General features: G+C 39.1%; 1 protein-coding gene across 1 annotated transcript in view; it reads right to left on the bottom strand.

Moving 5' to 3' along the window:
- The window catches only part of TMOD3 (tropomodulin 3), an 80,457-nt gene extending 56,938 nt beyond the window's left edge, over nucleotides 1-23,519 (bottom strand). The window contains exon 1 of the mRNA XM_046009140.1: nucleotides 23,358-23,519. The gene's annotated coding sequence lies outside the window, so the exon portion shown is untranslated. The remainder of the gene's footprint in view (nucleotides 1-23,357) is intronic.
- Between the last annotated feature and the right edge of the window lie 215 nt (nucleotides 23,520-23,734).

The raw sequence follows: 23,734 nt of genomic DNA, 5'->3' as shown, positions 1-23,734 counted from the left end.
ACTAAGAGAATACACAAATGAATTGTGGTACAGTCTTAAATAGAACACTCACAGTAATAAAATTCTGGACATGTAAAAACATGAGTGAACTTAACATGTATTATGTTGAAAGGAATATAAAAAACTAGACATGAAATACATACTGCATGCTTTTATTATAATTTTTTTTTTTTTTAGATTTTTATTTATTTATTTATTTGATAGAGAAATCACAAGCAGACAGAGAGGCAGGCAGAGAGAGAAGCAGGCTCCCTGCCGAGCAGAGAGCCCGATGCGGGACTCGATCCCAGGACCCTGAGATCATGACCTGAGCCGAAGGCAGCGGCTTAACCCACTGAGCCACCCAGGCGCCCCTGCATGCTTTTATTATAAATGAAATTCAAGAAGAGGCAAAAATAATCCATGGGGATGGAAATCAGAATAGCTATTGGGGGGTTACGGATTAGGTATGGACATTAGAGAACATTCTGAGGTGATGAAAATGGTTATACCTTAAACTGAGTGATAGTTATACAAGTATATACACATGCATAAAATTTATTAAGCTGCTCACTTAAAATTGTCTTCCTTTAAGTTACATATCAAAAAAATCAAATAATATACTTGCTTTGTGCAAGTAATTACATGTATTTGATGTTCAGGATTAAAGTTCCCACAAACAGAAAAGGCTGATTTTTCTGTAGCCATGGTAACAAACTGTCATCAAAACCCCCAAAAACCAAAACCAAGGATTTCCCTTTGCAAGCCAATCAATCACCGGCAGCGTCTCACTTCTGAAGGTCAGTCAATCAGGAAGAGACTCACTCCATTAAGCATTCCTCAGTAGCAACCAATCAACAGACTCACCCAAATAACCATGCTTCTCTGTATGATGTCATTTTGGCCTTGGAAAAATTTGCCAGTCGCGGAATTCCACACTTCCCAAAACCCTATATAGAAAATTGGTCTCCTTGTTCAGGAGATACCTAGCCAGCACAGCTTTCCCTTATTACAGTTTAGTATTGTTTAGCTTTATCTTCTTGTTTCAGATACTGACTACTGACTGATAGTCTTATTATCCCTTTCATGCTAAAGTAAACTTTTAGTCATTATTTATGTTTAATTTAAATAAAAGTATTTCAGTGTTGATACATTGTAGCTAATAGTAGTTAGGATCAAAATATTCCCCCTAGACAAATACCAATCTAATCATTTAAACTGGATTACAGCTCACCATACAATAACTCCTAAGTATCTGCTTCAATTTGCTTTCAAGAAAAAAAAATTCAAATCAACTTTGCCTTTTTTTGTTTGAATCTGGCTTCAGAGTTAATCCAGAAACAATTTTAAAGTAAATTAACTCTGTCTGGAGATTTTAATATTTAAAGCATCTAAAATGTTCTCTTATTTAAATGCTAGGCTTGAGTTTCATCTCGCTGGTTTGAGGAACATTCCCTGTGATGGAGAAGGCTGGAGTAAAAGAGAGTCGTCTGTTCCTTCCTGGCATTATCAAAGCAGAGGCTGAGTATGAATATCTGTCAGGGACAGTGTGCAGCCGCTTCCTCAGCTGGAAGGGAGTTGAAGACTCTCATAAGATCATTTCCCCTTTATGAGCTAATGGTCTTAGATAACACTAATTATAACCAAAACATGTACTTTGTGTCCCCTGCATCCAAAGTATTATGCATGGCGTTTACCTTCTAAAAAGTAAAACCATTTTTAGTTATACATAATATGTATTACTTTTAAAGCAAATAAGACGTTTTTTGAAGAGAAAAAATTGGATGCTAAATCCATCCTTCTGCTCACTACATCTTTTACACAATGAGGCCTAAAACACAGTACTTGAAATAATTTTGTGAAGTTCCTGGGATGCTATGATTGACCCAGATGAGGACACATCTGAGTGAGGTAGCTGCTTTGCAGACAGACGTTTGAGAAATGGTAGCTGATTATTCTGTGTAAAAATTCCATGAAAAGAAACCAACCCATATATGAGATTAGCTAAGCAGCCCCATCCTTCCTGCCATTGCTACTGACACCACCGCAAATTTCGAAAAAATGAGATCTACAGATCTCATAAAGAAAGAAAATAAAATGTGAAGTCTGAAGGCAACCCAGAAAAACTTGTTAGGGTGAGAAAAAAAGAAGAGATTTAATTAGAAGCAGGTCACTCAGGGCATCCCGAAAGTAGAAAGCAGCCAGATAATTTCTGTGACTATTACAAGAAAATACTTCACAGGTTACTCATATAACTACAAAAACCACCTCTCGACAAAACTGAGAGACTTTGTGGATCCCATGTACCCCACTTCCTTCTCTGGCCAAAGCAGCAAAGCCAGCTCCCAGTCCTGGCCCACCTCCTCTCTTTTTATACTTCTTGGTGTTGTGGCATCAGAAATACAGAGCAAGGTCAGAGAGGAAGCCACTCTGTGCACACCACTGGTGAATGCCAAAACAACCACACTCTTAGCACACCCAGTTTCTCAGAACCAAATATTTTTCAGTCTTCTCCTTTTCCTCCTTCTTCTTTTTGGTTTAATAGATTGGGTAGGTTACGAAATGCTGAAGCTTTTAAAAATATTGTTGCAAACTCAAAAAAATCTTAAAATAGCAATTACATCATATGAACAAGTCTCTCAGGGTAAGAAGGTTACAGAGCTCTTTATCTTTGCTGGTTAACTAAAAGAGCCTTCTACCAGTCATACTGTGGACAAAACCAAATATGAGATGAGGTAGTTTGGGGGAAGCTTAACAGTGCTCAGCCATCAATCAAAACGCTGAATCCATTCCAAGTATATAATGGAGAGACCAATGTGAGGGCCTTCTTTCTCTTTCTCTCCCAAAGGGAAGTATCGCTATGACTCATTCCCCCTCTACCAAGAATTTTCTTAATCCACCAAGTTAGTAAGCATTGAACTATACACAAAATCTTAAAATAAACTAGGCTAGGTCTAAAAGAAATCATGCTGAGAGCAAGCTGAATTTCATGCAGTGAATAAAAGGTGAATGGTAACATTTTTCCTCAGTTTCATCCCTTCTGAATTTCCTGGGCTTCAGACCAGATTCTTTTCTTCTCTTCATTCTGAAAAGCTCTCCTTTTTCAACCTCACCAACTACTGTATCTTCAAATCAATATATATTTGTATGCATTTGTGAAGTGCCTATTATTATATTTAATGTACTGTCCTGGGGACGGGGGAGCAATGAACTGGAGGGGTAGGACATGGATAGAGAAAGAGACCGTGGACAGGAGGAAAAGAATTTGAGAAAATTTATAGAACAGATTCTTGGTTTTTTTTCTCCCCACTTTATAAATGCTTCTCCAACTAGAATTTAAGACATCACAGGAATCAAAGATGGTACAAATAGAGCATAAAGACTTTAATAATCATAGACTTAATGTTAAATGTAGGTACATACTTAATTGTATCAATTTTGATACAGTGTTCTTCTCTCTGTTTTCAAAAGTGGTGACCAGAAAAGTTGGGTATACAGCAAAAGTAAATCTGATTCCCTCTCAGACCCTCCTGCCCCCTTGACACCAGAGTGTAGCCTGGGCTGCACACTGCAAAGAAGCCATCACTGGGATGTCTCTTCTTTCTCCACTCCACCTTTTTATCCAAGGGTATGCAGAACCCTATCCTCTAACAATGCTATACCAACAACTGTGCCACAATAAAGATTAAGATGCAAACTGCTGTTAAACTGAAAATGGGTTTATACAGAAAAATATACTTCCAAATAAGAAACTATCCTGGGAGAAATCAAAAAATGTGGCTGGATGAAGATATACATGATGGTTGTTAGCCATACCTGCATGGCTGCTGATAAACAGTTAATAAGGCTGGAAATACTTTGTATGAAAGCTGCCCCAGCATTCTATAGACTGTAAAAAGGTAAGGTTTTGGTAAAACATGGGAGAAAGTGCTCTAAGGTCTTACCAAAACTAATTTAAACCACCAAAACAAACCTACAAGATGTGGAAAATGTCAGAGAGAATATTTTTTATATGAAGATTTCCCAAAGCAATGTTTAAAAAATACTAGTGAGCACACAGTATAGAGTACTATTGTTATTTGTGTTTATTGTATTATTTGTAATTGCAAAATAATACACTATCTTGACCAAAATGGCTAGCATTACAGTACACAAACATCTAAAATAAAAAATCTTTTTTTTTTAAAGACTTTTATTTATTCATTTGACAGACAAAGACAAAGATCACAAGTAGGCAGAGAGGCAGGCAGAGAGAGAAGGGGCGGAAGCAGGCTCCCTGCTGAGCAGGGAGCCCGATGCGGGGCTCGATCCCAGGACCCTGAGATCATGACCTGAGCTGAAAGCAGAGGCTTTAACCCACTGAGCCACACAGGTGCCCCTAAAATAAAAAAAATCTTAAGTATCTCCTTATCCTGTGTCTCATGCTGCTAGTGTTCTAATCCTTCATGACCAGATTTTGTTTTGAACCAACAACTGATCTTCAAAAAAAATACATTCTTTCTAAATAAAATTCTACTTTTCCCTCCTTTTTGAGGAGGGTGAGTCTGGCTGATTATAATGGGGATACAATAGTATGAAGTTCTAAAAATTGAATGGGAAAGCCTTCAGTCTTAAAAATAGATGAAAAAGGGGCGCCTGGGTGGCTCAGTGGTTTAAGCTGCTGCCTTCGGCTCAGGTCATGATCTCAGGGTCCTGGGATCGAGTCCCACATCGGGCTCTCTGCTCAGCGGTGAGCCTGCTTCCCTCTCACTCTCTCTGTCTGCCTCTCTGCCTACTTATGATCTCTCTCTGTCAAATAAATAAATAAAATCTTAAAAAAAAAAAAAATAGATGAAAAGAAAATTCTCAATTTTAGATAGACTATGTAACTCCAGCCCCTATTCTCTGCCAAAATAAGGACAATCCTATCTTTAGACTCCCTGACGAATACTTCTGAGTCTTTCCCGAAGATACAACAAACTGTGAAAAACTTAAGTACCTGACAGAATTCAATTATTATTATTTTTTAAAGATTTTATTTATTTATTTGACAGAGAGAGATCACAAGTAGGCAGAGAGGCAGGCAGAGAGGCAGGCAGAGAGAGAGAGAGGGAAGCAGGCTCCCTGCAGGACTCAATCCCAGGACCCTGAGATCATGACCTGAGCCGAAGGCAGCGGCTTAACCCACTGAGCCACCCAGGTGCCCCTAATTATTTTTTTTAAAGATTTTATTTATTTGACACAGAGAGAGATCACAACTATGCAGAGAGGCAGGTAGAGAGAGAGGGGGAAGCAGGCTCCCCGCTGAGCAGAGAGCCCGATGAAGGGGTCGGTCCCAGGACCCTGGGATCATGACCTAAGCTGAAGGCAGAGGCTTTAACCTACTGAGCCACCCAGGTGCCCCCAAAATTCAATTATTACTTAAGGAGGAAAAACGACCCAAAAAATCCAGAAGGAATATCAGAATTCTTAGGGAAAAATGCCTAGCACTTAGCTCCTAGCATTGAACTGGGCTTAAGAGCTCTGTGACTGGGGCACCTGGGTGGCTCAGTGGGCTAAGCCTCTGCCTTCAGCTCAGGTCATGATCCCAGGATCCTGGGATCGAGGCCTGGGAACAAGCCCCTTGTCGGGCTCTCTGCTTGGGGGGGAGCCTGCTTCCTCCTCTCTCTCTCTCTCTGCCTGCCTCTCTGCCTACTTGTGATCTCTGTCTGTCAAATAAATAAAATCTTAAAAAAAAAAAAAAAAGAGCTCTGTGACTATGAGCAAGTCACCTCCCTTCTCAGTTTGCTTGGGTAGATAAGGAATAACCCAATCAAGGCCTCAGTTCTGACAATGGATTCATCCACATGCACAGTGGACACTGCAAATCAAACAGCCTGTTCCCCAGGGAGCACAGACTCTGCCTCAGTCCTTAAGCAAGTCACTACCAACAGATGAGAAGTGGCAAGAGAATGAAGCTTGTTCACTTTATTCCTGGGCTCACGGGTCTCCAGGTTTTTTCTAGCTCTAATAGTCCATCATCTTAAGGAAACCCTATTTAACTAGACCTTAGAAAAAAATAGTAACTTGCCCTCATCATTGCCAAGATGAACAATGTAGAAGTAGGAAGGAAATATATGAAAAGCTGAATCATGCTAGATAAGCACAAAAACAATAAAGTAAAATATTTCAGGAAAGGGACTTGAAAAACCAGAACAGATTAAACAACAAGAAAAGTAAATAATGAAGTCAAACATGGGCCAATGTTGTGTAATACAGAAAAAGAAATTAAAGTGGAATGACCATATTAATAAATGCTTCCCTGAAAAATCACCAATTTCTATCATTTCCTATTTTCCTGTAATAAAATAGACATGGTTTATGAAAACATGTATTCTCAAGACATCATAAATTATATGAATGCAAAAAACTTTTAATCACAAAATATAAATTTTATTAATACAGTAAAAATTCTGAAAAAGCACATTCATTTCTGCCTTGTTCTTTATTTCATTTTCTCTTTTTAAATTTAAATCTAACTATTGTCCCTATTTTTATTAAATTTTAAAACCAAGACACTCAAGAGTATGACAGTACTGGAAGATATTACCAAGACTTAAGAGTAAGGAAAATAGGTCAGGATTTGGAATTTAGGAAAGAGATCTTTGGGAAACAAGCTTCATAAAGGCTTCAGTTTGAGACAGTGATATTCTAAGGAATTTTAGAGAGGTCACCCAACCCCATTATTCGTATACATCCATTCCTCAAATGTGGTCCACTTTTCTTCTTTAGCACAAGAAACTATAAGGGTTTCTGTGGCTCAGGTCATGGTTTACCGGGAGAGTCCTGGGATTGAGCCCCGTGCCATCATTCATCATGTTCCCTGCTCAGTGCGAAGTCTGCTTCTCCCTCTGCCCCTCCCCCTGCTTGTGCTCTCTTTCTCTCAAATAAATAAAACAAGAAAGAAAGAAAGAAAGAAAGAAAGAAAGAAAGAAAGAAAGAAAGAGAAAGAAAAGGGAAGAGAAGAAATGAAATGAAACTGTAAGGGTTAACAAATGACTCCAGATCTGAGTCTAAGATCACTCAACTTTTAAAAATGGGTGTCTTGGGAATAACTCTGAAAGATTCACAAGAACCAAAGACAAACTGGAAAACTAAAGACATAGGGAGAGTCTCTCTCTCTGTATATATACAGTGGTCACTATATATCCAGTAGTCTCTTTTGAGTTATGTTTCATATGCATTTATTTTATTTTGAACTTAAAGAACCTATCACCTGTTGCATTGTGATGCTGTATATGAAAAAATAGTAACAAACACTGTCTTTGACTTTTGAATTATGCATGTCACACCCAGGAAGAGCAAAAGTACTTTGGTGGAAAAGCAAAACAACAAAAAGCATTAGCCATCAGAGTCCTGGTAAAAGAATTTCAGAATGTTAATTAAGAAAAAACCTAACAATCTATGAGACCAATATTAAAACCATTTAAAGAGTTTTAGGAGGTTTTTTCCCTTTCCCTAAAGAAACATCAAGAGAATAACTAACTTCTGAAGTTCTGCTCAGGCCTTTAAAGCCTTGTGTTTCTGGACCCTGCCCCTTCCAGGAACAATTCCAATACCTAGCGAAATTTCTGGAGGCTTATAAAGAGAGGAAGTAAAAACAATGCTTTTACCAAGCCCTCTCTACCAGGGACAAGAAAACTCCTAGTCTGACTCTAAGCTCTGGTTCTCCCACCCTAACCATCTGGCTTACAGTCATTTAACTATGCTTCCTCTAACAGTGCTTTTACATTTCATTCTTTTGCTTAAAATTTTTGATTTGTTAGGTGTTTGTATTTTGGTAGTTTCTCAGGTGATTTTGGTAAAACTCCACCTTCCTTTCACTAAGAGTTACTAGCAATCCTCTGCTCTAACCTGACTGGCTTCCTCAGGGTCTCACAAATAAGTTCACTACACCCCTTTGCCTCATTTGTTTCCTACAGTGGTGTGTATTTCTCTTTAACAATCTTTCCTATTCCACCCTCAAATTTCACTTCTCCATTCTATCCATATTCTGTACACGCTACAAACACTAGCTGAAGTCCAACCTCTCCAAAGCCCTTCCTACCTCTTCCAACCCTACTTGGTCTCTTTTCTACTCTGAAGGTCAACAATGCTCAGGGTGCACATCATTTGGCCCCAATATTTGTCACTGATTCAAGTGTCTGGTGCCCTGACCAGTATGAACACAGGCTCCTCCAGACTATGCCTCACTCCTATATGGTGAAGACATTTCATACACCTTCAGAGACACAGCACACTTTTGAATTTTAGAGATACCACCAGTTTTGCTCTAATTAATTTCAGGAGCCTGGGGATATAACAAGCTTTGCTATAGCAATTAAATTAATTTTCAGACTAACATGGAAAAGCAGTTATAATGTTTGAAAAGGCACATGCCCACAGTATGTCTTGATGTCTCAAAGGGGAGAAGGAGACTACAGAACCGATCAAAGAGATTGTAGATCCTGGAGTTGTATAATTCTCTTCAGGTGGAGAATATTAAGAGAAAATGAGTTCCATGGGTCAACAGTTAGGCAAAAAAGGAGCCATTCTTCAAGACAATGGCACTAACCCCACCCCAACCTTGATCCTAAGTCCCGAGTGTAGAGAACCTCATTCTTAACAAGTTACTAAAATATTTAGAATGAATAACTGAAGCCAATACCTGAATACCAACAGAGGTGGTACTTGTAAGTAACCAAATGGCAGCCAGGAGCAACATCCACACAGGCCACCTATGTGATCTTGTGAACAGAAAAGGGCAAGTTGACTATCATCTTATAGACCAAAGAGAGGACTGAAGTGTTTTTGATAGGAAAAGTTATTTGGTATTATTTAGTTGTACATTTATAATGGATGAATTTTAGAGTATGTAAATTATACCTCAATGAAATTGTTTAAAACAGATTTAGTGACTTGAGCTAGAGTATCTGCATGTGGTGAAGCACCTGACAGTCCAGTAAGGACAGGATATCACAGGTTTTTATTTGGACTTTAAGACAGAAGGCAAAAAAAAAAAAAAAAAACCAACCCTGGTATAAAAATAAATTTTTCATGATACTAAGATAGGAGAGTTCCTTATAGATAATAAAAACTACAAAAAGATAAACCTTTGAAAAATACATACATGCATACTATAAAAACCAAACCACATAAAACTACTGAAATAATGAGGACCAGATGGCTAATGGGAATAGTTTCTAGGAAAGGAGAAATGGAAAGGAGTGGGGAGGAAAGAAAAACTAATATTTAAGACTGATGATAGCTTAAAAAACAAAACAAGAAAAAAAAAAAAACACAGAACTGATGGAAGAAGGGATGTCTTAGGAATCATTGCTATTGGCCAAGAAGCTTGGTTACTGCCCTCAGGGTCATAAGGTTTCCCTTGGCACAGGTTCTTTTAAAAGGGGCTGATGGACAGGTTTCCTGTAATAGTAGACAAGGAGAATCAATAGAGTCACACAGAATTAAAGGCAATTTAATGCAAGGAAGAAGAGGAGGTTGCTGAGAGAACCTAAAACAAAAGTTCAGGATAATATTTCTCAAATTAACAATTATCATACCAACTGGGGGGGGGAGGATATATATATATGAGTAATTTATATGAGTAAATTTATATGAGTAAATTATATATATGAGTAAATTATATGAGTAAATTATATATGAGTAAATTATATATAAATATGTATATAAATATGTATATTTAATATATAAATGAGTAAACTATATATATATTTATAAATATATATAAAATATATATTAAATATACATATTTATTAAATATTAAATATATATTATATATAAATATATGTTAAATATATATTAAATATACATATTTATATATAATTTGTATATATAAATATACAAATATGTATATTTAATATACAAATGAGTAAACTATATATATTTATAAATATATATAGTTTACTCATTTGTATATTAAATATACATATTTATATACATATTTATATATAATTTACACACACACACACACATATATATAGTTTACTCATTTGAGAGAAAGAGAGAGCATACAAGCAGGGGAAAAGGCAGAGGGAGAGGGCGAAGCAGGTTCCCCAGCTAGCCAGCCAGGAGCCCAATGTGGGACTGGATCCCAGCACCTGGAGATCATGACCTAAACTGAAGGCAGATGCCTAACCATCTGAGCTGCCCAAGCGCCCCTGAAATTTATTTTTAAGTGATAGAATAAGACTATATCTTACATCTTAAAAACATATTTCTTTCATTTGCCTGAGTTTCTCAAATTAACAAGGAATCCAGATGCCATATCCTGATATTATGGAAGCAAAAAAACAAAAAAAGGAATCAACTTTTATCTGCATACCTATTATATGCCAGGTACTTTACTATATACATCACCTCATACTAATTCTGAAAAATATTACTATCCCCATATCATAAATGAAGAAAATGCAGCTCAGACAATAAAGTGCCTGCCCAAGGATATATCTTCTTTCTCAACAGTGGATGTGAAATTTGAACCTGACCCCCAAATCCATGCCTTTTACACTGTATCACACTGCCTCTATAAAATACTTTCTACCATGGTTTTACTTTTATGTTACAACACACTACACAGTAACAGAAACAAATTACTAAAGTGAGAGTAAATGGCAACAAGAAGCCACAGCTAGAGGCAAAAGAGAAGGACAAACTATAAAATAACTAAAACACAGAATTGTGGAACAAGGTAATGCAATCACTAACAGCCTATAAATAACAACCTCAGAAGGCAAATCAGTAGCACAGAATAATACCCAATGCATACAATGAATTCTCACTTTTATATACCTCCAAATCATCTTGGTTAAATTAAGTTTGAACGATTCCATGTAAGATCAGTCATCAACAAATGGTGTTGGGAAAACTGGACAGTTACATGCAAAAGATGCCACTAGACTACTTTCTTTCACATACACAAAAATAAACTCAAAATGGGTTAAAGACTAAATGTGAGATCTGAAACTATTAAAATCCTTGAAGAGAGCACAAAAAGTAATTTCTGTAACATCAGCTGTAGCAACACATTTCTAGATATGTCTCCAGAGGCAAGGGAAACAAAAGCAAAAATAAACTATCAGGACTACGACAAAATAAAAAGCTTCGGCACGGCAAAGGAAACAATCGACAAAACTGAAAGGCAACCCACTGAATAGAAGATATTTGCAAAATATATATTCAATAAAGGTTTAGTACCCAAAATATATAAGGAACTGATACAACTCAACACCCAAAATTAACGAATAATCCAATTAAAAAATGGGTAGAAAAACATGAACAGACATTTCTCCAAAGAAGACATACAGATGGCCACGGACACATGAAAAAATGCTTAACATCACTCATCATAGGGAAATGCAAATTAAAACTACAATGAGATACCGCCTCTGTCAGAATGTCTAAAACAGAATGTCTAAAACATACTGTCAGAATGTCTAAAACTAAAAAAACACAAGAAACAAGTGCTGGTGAAGATGTGGAGAAAAAGGAACCCTCTTGCATGGTGGGAATGCAAACTGGTGCAGCCACAATGGAAAACACTATGGAGTTCCTAAAAAAATTAAAAAAAGAACTACCCTACAACTCAGCAATTGTACTACTAGGTATTTACCCAAAGGATACAAAAATATTGATATGGAAGCAGTCCAAGTGTCCATCAACAGATGAATAAAGAAGATGTGGTATACAGTGGAACATTATTCAGCCATAAAAAAGAATGAAATCTTACAATTTGCAACAATTAAATCTCCCCAGGTGGGGTTTGTATTCTAGGATGCTGGTGGGAACAGATGGTTACTGGAGGGGCGGGGAGAGGAACGGTTGAAATGGATGATGGAAATGAAACAGTACACTTATCATGAAGAAAAAGAAAGAAAAGAAGAAAGGAAGAAAGAAGATTAGGAAAAACTTTATAATACATTTTACAAAAAAATGACATTTAAAATAGTTTTGAGGGGCGCCTGGGTGGCTCAGTGGGTTAAAGCCTCTGCCTTCGGCTCGGGTCATGATCCCAGAGTCGTGGGATCAAGCCCCACATCGGGCTCTCTGCTGAACAGAGAGCCTGCTTCCTCCTCTCTCTCTCTCTCTGCCTACTTGTGATCTCTGTCTGTCAAATAAATAAATAAAATCTTAAAAAAATAAAATAAAATAGTTTTGAAAAGATTTGTCTTCCCACAAAGATTTTAATTGGTAACCCTGGACAATATAGTGAACTATCTTTGTCCCTGTGTTCTCATCTGTGAAACAAAAATAATAATAGTACGTATCTCATGGGCCTGATATATTAATTCATTAGATGAATTAATATATTACATGTATTAATATGTTATATGTTATATTATATGAATATATTAGTATATGAATTAATATATTATATGTATTAATTCATCTAATGAATTAATACATATAAATCACTTAGAATAGTTATTGACACATGGCAGGTGTTCACTAAATGTTAGCTAATGAAGTCATTAAGAATTCTCAAAGTTCATTTTAAGGAATACTTCATTAGTTCATATTACTATGCTGTAATCCATATAATGCAGTTAATTACAGAGATTAGGTAAGAAAGATGAAGACTAAAAAAGAATACCTAAAAGTGAGAGATGGACGTATACAAGGAGAACAGCAGAAGATAGGTGCCAAGTTACCACCATGCTCATATTTCTATCAAAATATCTGTTTCCCCCATAGGCTGTGAGCACTTTGAAGGCAGGTACTTTTACATTATTTTATATCATTATTTCTATTAGACCATCATACTGCCTGCAACACAAGAGACACTAAATACGTGTATAATAAGGGGGGATCAGAAAGTTTTTGGTTTTTGTTTTTTAAGATTTTTATTTATTTGTCAGAGAGAGGGAGAGAGAGAGAGTGTGTGAGCAAAGAAGCAGGCTCCCCGTGTAGCAAGGAGCCCGATGTGGGGCTTGATCACAACCTGAGCTGAAGGCAGCTGCTTAACCAAGTGAACCACCCAGGCATCCCTGGGGATCAGGGATCAATGATGAGATCAATGAGATCAATGATGGGAGTACCTGATTTAACCATATCCTAACTGGGCCAGGGGTTAGAGTCAATAAAGACCTATTATCACTTTTTACTCAATGGATTATCAACACTCTATTTCCCTTTTCTTTCTGAACTAGAAAATAAATTTCTAAAATGTTTAAAAATAGTTAACTTGTTCTAAAAGTAGAAGTCATTCAAATGATAAAACAAATTTCAGTAATTTATGTTAAATATTACAAATATTGCTCTGATTAGTCTCCAAGGTTAATTCTAATGGTCAAAAGGTCAGAGTCATAGCAATAAACAGACACTACATAAGAGACACACCTACTTTTTAGCTGTTAATCTGCCAGATGCAGTGCAGATACAAAAAAGTAAAGGCACAGACACTTTCCTCTGATAAGCATGTTTGGGGATGACCAACCCTAAGCCCCCTAGTCTGGGACCAACCTTACCCCCAGATCCTGTTTAGTATACAGCCTAAGCAACCATCAATTCCCTCCCTCACAGATATTCGGTGCAAGGGATATCCCTACCCCAAGTAGGAGAGCAGTCCAATTCTTCACCAGGAATATGGAAAGCTGGGAAACAAAACCTGAACTGAGAGATCACATGTCTCTGGTCTGGTGGCAGCATCACAGCAAGTTTAAGTGATATGCTGAAGCTAAGAGGAAAGCAAAAGCCAAGAGAAAGCCAGTCCAAAAAGGAGATAATGAAGCAGGGCTGGGGCAAGGGTGAGGGAGAAAGGCACTTGCCCTGGGTGCAAGATTTAAGAGGGCACCAAAAAACCTCAGTGATGAAGAAAGGTAAATACTGTAATGCAGTTTTTAAAAATCCAGATTAGTGGGGCGCCTGGGTGGCTCAGTGGGTTAAAGCCTCTGCCTTCGGCTCAGGTCATGATCCCAGGGTTTTGGGATCGAGCCCCGCATGGGGCTCTCTGTTCAGCAGGGACCCTGCTTCCTCCTCTCTCTGTGCCTGCCTCTCTGCCTGCTTGTGATCTCTCTCTTTCTGTCAGATAAATAAATAAAATCTTAAAAAAAAAAAATCCAGATTAGTGTCCTACAGTGGAGCAGAGGCACAACAGGAAACTGAAGGGAGTCCATGCAAGCTGCAGGCGGAGGAGGGAGTACAAAGGCTTTCCAAGTGCCGGCTCTGGGTTCCAGTCGAGAACCCAGCTGTACCAGGAGTTCAGCAGTCTTAAAAACAATCCATTGCAATTCCCAACCCTGCCACCATACCTTCTGGAAACCTAGCTTAAGTGTCAGTCGTTATCTCTGAGACCTAAAAACCTTGGCTAATGCATAATACACCTTTGGGAAAATGAGACATGCACATAAAACTATTTTTTAAAAATCAAAGCAAAATAAAATTAACTAATAAAAGAATGGGACTGGTAAATAGTGCTACAAAAGATCAGAGATCACTGTGGGTGGTAAGGGAAGGACAGATTTAGCTAGAGAGGAGAAGCATATACTAAAGCAAAGAGATCAAAGTACGCACAACGGTAGGGAAGGAATAGGAACCCAGTCAGCAAAAGGACAGGAAAGGAAAAGGGAAGGAGTGATCTTCACACACTCTGTATTCTGGCAAAGTAGTACAGTTCCTTGCTTTTCTGCCTCCAACCCTCAGATCACAGTGCTCATTATATCTTTTCCCCTTTTCTCCTGTTCAAATCCTTTCGTATCTTTCAGGGACAGTTCCAAGAACATTTCTTTGAAGAGGCTTCCCTGGTATCCTTTTTTTTTTTTTTTAAGATTTTATTTATTTATTTGGCACAGAGAGGCAGGCAGAGAGAGGAGGAAGTAGGCTCCCTGCTGAGTGGAGAGCCAGGACTCTGGGATCATGATCTGGACCCTGGGATCATGATCTGAGCCGAAGGCAGAGGCTTTAACCCACTGAGCCACCCAGGTGCTCCTTCCCTGGTATCCTATTCAAAAGGAGATATATGCCAGAAGTGAGGTGCTGGCAGTGGGAAAAGACAAAGAGAAGAGAGTATGGCACGGGGGGAGGCTAAGGAGCTGAATGCAGAGATAAGCACTACTCTCTCAAGAGCAAACTATACCCAGGAGTTCACCTGGGATGCAGTACCATGTCTTAGGAGAGCAGAAAGATTGTATGAATAGCCAAACTATGGAAACAGCCCAGATGTCCATCAATAGTTGAACGGATAAAGAAGATGCGGAATATTAGTCAGCCATCAAAAATAAAATAAAATCTTACCATTTGCAATGACATGGATGGAACCAGACGGTATTATGCTAAGCAAAATAAGTTAATCAGAGAAAGACAATTATATTATTTCACTCATATGTGGAGTTTAAGAAACAAAACAGAGGATCATAGAGGAAGGGAGGGTAAAATTAAATGAAATCAGAGACAAACTGTAAGAGACTCTTAATAGAGAACAAACAGGGTCACTGGAGGGAAGGTGGGTGGAGAAAGGGGTCACTGGGTGATAGGCATAAAGGAGGGCCCTTGACATAATGAGCACTGGGTGTTAAATGCAACTGATGAATCACTAAACTCTACCTCTGAAACTAATAATACACTGTGTTAACTGGATTAAAAAAAAAGACTGACAAAGAGGAGTAATAATGAGGGCTCAAAGTGGCAAAGCAAAGGCAGGTGGAAAGGGTGTGCTAATGACTTACACGGCCTTGGAGAGGTGAAAATATGCATTTGACTTTCAAATTATCATATATTTATTGATATTTGCCAATCTAATTAAGCATTCTGCCCCACCACCAACCCACCCCCACCTACTGCCATACTCCCACTAAGGAGGTATAACACTCCAGTAGCAATATTAAAGAGGAAACAAAGAAAAAGGTCTTTAAGAATACTAACTTGGGTTAATGATCACCCACCATTAACAAAAATAAATCTTGGGATTATTTCAAATTTTGCAATACCTGCCCCAAGGTAAGGTTTGCCTGAATAGACACCAGACTTTATAATGTATACATTAAGGGGCCTTCTCTCTTTTCACTGTATGCATATCAAAAAAATACTCCATAATGACTCTTCATTAAAAAGATAACACCACACCCAAGGAACCAAAATATTTTGTTGGTTATAGTTTTCCATATAGAAATCCCTTTACCTTATAATAACAATTAATAACTTCCTGCTCAAAGGGTCTTCTATGCAATAGGCTCAGGAACTTCAAGACTCTTACCTATATGCCTATATACATATTTAAATATATAAACGTCAGACTGTTGCTTCTGGTTAAAACAGCTAAAAGCTCTAGGAAGTGTCTTAAACACCCAGAGAATACACGTGAAATAAGTTCAACCTGCCATCATATTCTCCTCTACTCTTGTTCTCAGCCCTCATTTTCTTTCAGCTTGCCCTATTTTCATCCATTTTTTTCTCACCCACTTCAGGAACTGTATTCACTTGCATGTACTTGTAATGATATTAGTGCTCAGATATGCTCTGATAGGAAACTGTTTATTTGTAAAGGGTTATCTCTGTGTATCAGGTACCTTAGTTTGCAAGTTTGTCTTGGTGTGTTTGTGTTCTTTAGTGAGTAGGTGTAGGTGTTTGAGCATATGTACCTGAGGGAGTGTATATCTTTATAGGTCAAAAAGTGTGCACATCTGTGAACGATAGCTGCTTCTCTGTATTTCAATGACTTTCAAACTATTCAGAGCATAAAAGCAAAAGAAATAAGTCACAAAAGATTATATATTGTATGATTCCATTTTGATGAAATGTCCAGAATAAGCAAACCCACATAGACAGAAGGCAGACTAATGGCTGCCTGGGGTGGCAGGGGACGGGAGAGGCTAGGGAAAGCCAGCAGCAGCTGCTAATGTGTAAGGGGTTTCTTTTTCAGCATGATGAAAATGTTCTAAAATGGATTATGGTGATGGTTGCTCAACTCTCTGAATATACTAAAATTCACTGACTGGTACTCTCCCAATGGGTGAATTGGATGGTGTGTGAATTTCAATAAAGCTGTTATATATTAAAGAGAGAAAATAAGGAAACCAGAGCTGTCCTGTATTTCCACAGAAAAGTAACCTGTCTTTGAAAATGTTAACTTTGCTTCTATTTTACTTAAGCTTTGGATTCAAGATTCCCCACTAAAAAGTCCCCTAACTGCTCTTTCCTCCATCTCCAGCTTTCTCTTTACTAACAATGACACACATGTGGGAGACAGAGTTTCCTGATTATTGTTCAGTGTCATAACAGAAAAGAACAGATACACCATGATACACCCATATAAAAGTATGTATATGGATGAACAAAGCCCGGAAGAAAATGAGGAAAAATTCAAATAGTTACATTGGAGTAATACAGTTTGGTATGGAAAACAAAGGCAAAGGAAAAACTATACTTCCTTACTACTTGCAGCCTATCGACAAGTCCCTGAGACAGGCAGAGTAACATTCCTCTAGGAACTCAGCTGCCTGGATGTTAATGCTTTGCTAGGGGCAAAAGGCATCTTAGCCCTACCTCCAGAATCCTGGGAGTCTACCTTAGGGTATGAAAGTTCCTTTGGAAACCTGCTTTATCTCTATCCCTAAGATATATGCTGGCAGTTATCCCCCATATAACCCACTGATATACACCAGAAGGGTCTCATGACTAAGGTTTATTTGACTGTAAAAAATGACCTTTTCTTAACAACAGGTAGCCCTATTCAAGGTCCTGGAAACCTTGCTTCCAAAATTCCTTAGAGACATCCCCATCTCTAACCCCCTCCCAACCTGAAAGTATACTAAGGCCACAACCCTAGTGCAGCCCCTTCTGCCCGCAAGTCCTTCCCCATGCTTTAATGAAACTATCTTTTTGCACCAAAGATGTCTCAAGAATTCTTTCTTGGCCATCGGCTCCAAATCCCAACATCTTTCCTACCTCACAGTTGAGGTGACACTCTTTAAAAAATAATATTGTATTGTGTTATGTCAGCCAGTAAAATCTGGGAGAAAAAAATAACCAACCTGTCTGTCTCCTTAGAAACTGTTCCAAGACAAAGTCAGAAATTGTGTTGCACAAAGGACAGGACTAGAGTAGTGGAGTAGAAAGATGGAAACTAAAATACATGGATTATATATAGTTATATCTATTTTCAGCAAATCAATAAACAAGAAAATATTAAGCTCTCTATAACTTGCTCTAATAGAGGTGATCTCTCTGGGCTTGAATCTCCTTTCTCCCCAGTATCAGCCTGGCTTATGGGCAGGGTGTACTGCTACTGAAACTAAGGTTGTCTCCATTACCTCAACCCACAGGAAAGCCATTTCAAATTCAAATTCATTATTGGCATTCCTGCACCAGAAAATATAAGATAACCAGCTCTGGATTAATCTCAAGGTAGCTGCAGTCTGGAAGAAGTACATAAAAGGTTTTTGTATTTTCCTTTTGTTTTTAAAGATACAGGGCCCACACTTAAGACACTACAAATAAAAGCACAACGAAAATAAAAAGTAGCCCTACTGATTTTCAATTAAGATACCAAATCCATTTAAGGGAGAAAGGCAAAAAAATTTTTTAACTATGTTGTTGGCACAACTAGATAGCTGTATGAAGGGAAAATGAACCTAACTCCTACCTCCCATCTTTACAAAAAAATTAATTTGAGAGGGATCACAGACCTAAATGTAAAACCTGGAACAAGTATGCTTCGGAAAAGAAACAGAGAATATCTTTGCAACCCTGGGGACAGGCACAAAAAACACTAACCATAAAATTAAAAACTGATAAAATGGACTTTATAACAATTAAAAATTTCTGCTCATCACATCATCAAGAAAATAAACAGAAAAGCCACAGACTGGGTAAAAATACTGTACATCTGAAAAGGACTTGTACTCACAATATATAAAGAATTCCTACAAACAACAGTTGAGATGAATCACCCAGTGAAAAAAATTGGCTACTTTAACAGATACTTTACAAGAGAAGTCAATTACTACATAGAGAAGTTCCTTAATTGTCAAAAAAAAAACCCACAAACAAACAAACAAATTAAAGAACACCTGGGTGGCTCCGTCAGTTAAACTGCTGCCTTTGGCTCAGGTCATGATCCCAGGGTCCTGGGATGGATTCCTGCATCGGGCTCCTTGCTCCGTGGGGAGCCTGCTTCTCTCTCCCCCTCTGCCTGCCACTCCCTCTGCTTGTGCTTGCATGCTCTTTCTCTGACAAGTAAATAAAGTCTTAAAAAAAAAAAAGAATTAAAACCACAATGAGGTACCATTTTACAGCTTCTAATGTGGCTAAAATAAAGTCTGACAGCACTAAAATTCAGCAACATTAAAAAAATATGAAGAAACTAAAACTCATATATAAACCACTTTGGAGAACTGTGTGGCAGTTTTTTAGTAAAATTAAACACACATCTACCCTATGACTCAGTAATTCCACTCCTAGGTATTTATCAAGAAAAATGAAAACATCTTTCCCCAAGAGATTTGTCAAGGAAATGTTCATCACAACTTTATTTCTAATAACCCAATCCTGGAAAAAACCCAAACATCCATCAAAAATAAAACAGATAAAGAGCTTAGGCCATATTCTTATAATGGAATACTATTCCTCAATAAAAATGTACCAACTGGGGCACCCGGGTGGTTCAGTCCATTAAACACTCAGGTCATGATCTCAGGGTTCTGGGATCAAGCCCCCTCCCCCGCCACCTCCTGATAAGCCTTGAGCTCCCTGCCAAGCTCTGAGCTGAGTCTGCTTGTCCTTGTCCTTCTCCCTCTGCCCTTCACCCTGCTTATGCTCTCTCTGGCAAAATCTTTTTTAAAAAAAAGTACCAACCACTGACACAACACAGATCAATCTCAAAAACATTATGTAACACAAATGAAGCCAGACACACAAAAAAGCATACACTACTGTAAAACTCCATTTATGTCAAGTCCAAGACTAGGCAAAACAAATCTATGGTGTCAGAATAAAAATACAAAGTAGCACTTTGCTTCCAGATACCTTAATCATTTTGTTTCAAATGAAATTCTAGAATATGACATAATAGACAACATTTTCAATTATTTGCCACTCTCAATTACTCACATCTCTATTCCTTCATTACTGCAAATACCCGAATGGATTACAGACACAGCTATTAGAATATATGTTCGCGTTTAATTTTCATAAATAGCAAATTTAGTTTGATTCTACACAATTTCCGTATGTACCTAACAGACTGTCAGAAGTCCAGTAGACTTTTTTGTTTTCTATAGTATTTTCCTCTCAATATGATCTTATAGCTGTGATTTATAGTTGTGTCAATCTGCTATAAAAATGAGAATAAGTGGCAGCTCCTGGCTGTCTTGGTTGGTGGAACATGACTGGATCTCGGGGTTGCAGGGTATAGAGATTACTTAAAAAAAAAAAAAAAACTTAAAAAAAGAATAAGACATATAAATCAAATGTCTTCAAGGAAAGTCACTGACAGGAGAACAATAATGCTTTAGCCACTATGACAGCCTAGAAAATAATGCCATTCTCAACTATTTTAATCAAGACAGAGCCCATACATATTTAAGAACAATTGAAAAGCAAAAAGCATGATGAATAGTTTGTCAGCTAATTGGAACCATAAAAAAGTAACAGCCTAAATAACAAGATTTACTATATTAGTAATATATATTAGTACATCCAACTGATACCTGAAAACCCACGAGGCCCTTTTCTCCTGTTTCACTAAGTCCTCTTTCATCTTTTCCTCTCCCTCTTTTGGTCTCTATCCCGGTATAGTTTTTCTCCACCGCCTCTCACTCTCCCTATGATATTGCTAATTGATTTTCATACAGCCAACTTGCCCCAGTTTCCAAATAAATTTACAAAATTGTACTGTATTCTATGTAGATCTGTCACATACTCAAAACTGTATAAAGAGTATAGCCTGAGGGCTACCTTCAGGTGAAGTTATTAACTGCAGAATAATTTGGTCTGGAGGGTAGACCACAAAACTTTAGAATTAGTCATAAAAACATGATTAAAAGAAATTGAGAAGGGCGCCTGGGTGGCTCAGTGGATTAAGCCGCTGCCTTCCGCTCAGGTCATGATCTCAAGGTCCTGGGATCGAGCCCCGCATCGGGCTCTCTGCTCCGCAGGGAGCCTGCTTCTTCCTCTCTCTCTGCCTGCCTCTCTGCCTACTTGTGATCTCTCTCTGTCAAATGAACAAATAAAATCTTTAAAAAAAAAAAAAGAAAAGAAATTGAGAGCGGGGCGCCTGGGTGGCTCAGTGGGTTAAGCTGCTGCCTTCAGCTCAGGTCATGATCTCAGGGTCCTGGGATCAAGCCCCGCATCGGGCTCTCTGCTCAGCAGGGAGCCTGCTTCCCTCTCTCTCTGCCTGCCTCTCTGCCTAGTTGTGATTTCTCTCTGTCAAATAAATAAATAAAATCTTAAAAAAAAAAAAAAGAAAGAAAGAAATTGAGAATTGGGACAGTAACATTCTCAGGAAATCATTTTTGTTCCTTCAGGTCTACCACAGGACTTGGAATGGCAAATGGGGCCAATGTTTCCTGAATGAATAAAATAAATGACTATTAAAAATCAGAAATATTTAGGGCTAGAATAATCTTGGGGTCATCCGGTCTAATAACCTCATTTTATTTATTTATTTTAAAAGATTTATTTGATAGAAAGGGAGAGAGCATGAGCGGGGGAGGGGCAGAGGGAGAAGCAGGCTCCCCACTGAGCAGGACAGCAGAATGGGGGCTGGATCCCAGGACTCTGAAACCATGACCTTAGCGAAAGCAGACGCTTAACCAACTGAGCCCCTCAGGTGTCCCTAATAACAAACTCTAGACACCTGTCTAGCTGGGTAGAGCTCAGGATTCTTTAACTCTGGGTTGAGAATTGGAGCCCCCAGGTGACGAGCAGAGATTACTTAAAAAAATAAAGATAAGGAAACAAGAAATCCTCACCAGATGGAAAGTAAGGAAGCTTACAGAGTTAGAATATACTGGGTTTCGCATTTTAATACTCTTTTTCTTTCCTAGAAATGAGTTAGGGGCACCTGGGTGGCTCAGGGGGTTAAAGCCTCTGCCTTCAGCTCAGGTCATGATCCCAGGGTCATGGATTGCCTGCTTCCTCCTCTCTCTCTGCCTGCTTCTCTGCCTACTTGTGATCTCCATCTGTCAAATAAATAAATAAAAATCTTAAAAAAAAAAAGAAATGAGTCAGAAAGGGGATTTTAAATATAATGACTTCGGACTCTGAAAGAAGGGGTAGGATAAAAGAATCCAACGACTAGAAGGAAGAGACTAGCAAAAATAAATGAGGCTGGACTAAACTATTTTTCTAAGCCTAATATATTTTTTGACAGGCCAATTAATTAATCAAACTAATCCGCCAAAAAATTAATCTGAAGGATTCTCAGAAAAAGAAACATGAGCTGCATGAAAATGTTACAAACCAAGGGAGACCGCACAGGGCTAACTTAAATCTCCACAGGCTTATTTCCTGTGCAAGTATGACCTCCTGGGATAAGTTTTACTGCAGTGTTCATTACCAGACGACTTTTGGTTTTAAGGGAAGCCAAGGGCACGTTGGAAATGCGATTCTTAACTAAACACTAAAAAAAAAAAAAAAAGAAAGAAAGAAAAAAAGCTCTTTCCCATTTGTTTGTAATTAGATTGCAGGCTTGCAGAGGAAACACACCAACTTCATAAGCAGAAATACAACGACCCAGTCACGTTCTCAAAACAAATCAACACACAAACTTCACAGCTGGATCCAGCTGTGCTGCACAGGAGCCAGGAATTTATTTTAAGGCAGATGATATAGATCAAAAACGGTAAATCCAAGACAAACCAGATTTAAACCCCACTCCCCGCCAGCAAAAGGGTGTGACCTAAGGTTCGTCTTTTTTTTTTTTTTTTTTTGGTGTTTTCTTTTTTTTTCTTTTCTCCTCTTTCCTTCTAACTTTCAACTAGCAGAAGCCTTTGAAGGAGTGTTGCTGAGAAAGCATTTTTAAGAGGATCGCCCCTCCGCTACGCCTCGGTGGAGTGGAAGGGGCGGACAGGCACTGCGAGCCCGCACAGCTTCGGCAGGCGCGGGCTCGGGCGGGAGGGGAAGGGGCCGGTCCCGAACCCGGGGAGGCTGGGCCCCCGAGTGATTCATCAGCAACCGGGGGTTCGCGCGCCTCCAGCGCGGGCGACGCCCAGCGCGCCCCACGGCCCCTACCCGGGCCCGTTGGGCCCCCTCAAGCAGCCCCCAAGGTCTCCACGCTCCTCCCAAGAGACACCGGTAGGGTTAAGAAAACGGGGCTGGCGGCTTAAAGGCAGCAACCTCTCCCTCCTCAGCCACCATGGCCGGTGCGACTCCCTGCCTGCGCCCGCAGACGGACTTCCTGGAAAGCGCCGGGCTAGGCTTACCTGACTGGCACCCTCTGGGGCCGCCGACCTTCTTCACAGACCCGCGGGAATGGCCTGTCCCTCGGTTCCCGGCACCCGCCCGTAAGCCTGCCTCTTTTTCCTTGGGAGTTGCCGGATCCACTCGCGGACGCCCCAACCCGACCGCTCTGTCGGTGCTGCTGGTTCCCCCTCCGCCACGGACGCGCGTGCGCACTCCCGGGTTGCGGGGCATCTTGGGAGTTGTAGTTCCGGCAAGGAGGGCGACGCTCTGCTCTGACCCTGGGCTTGGCACTTTGCAGGATGTTTGGAAGCAGCTGCGGATAGCAAGCCTTACTCCAGCCTGCGACAAGGATCTTTACTAGTGGAAATCTCTACCCTGGGCCCTTTGGGAGCTATAA

This window comes from Meles meles, chromosome 6, assembly GCF_922984935.1.
Source record: "Meles meles chromosome 6, mMelMel3.1 paternal haplotype, whole genome shotgun sequence".
Lineage (NCBI taxonomy): Eukaryota > Metazoa > Chordata > Mammalia > Carnivora > Mustelidae > Meles > Meles meles.
Note: the sequence above shows the minus strand (reverse complement) of the source record. Positions and strands in the feature narration are given on the sequence as shown.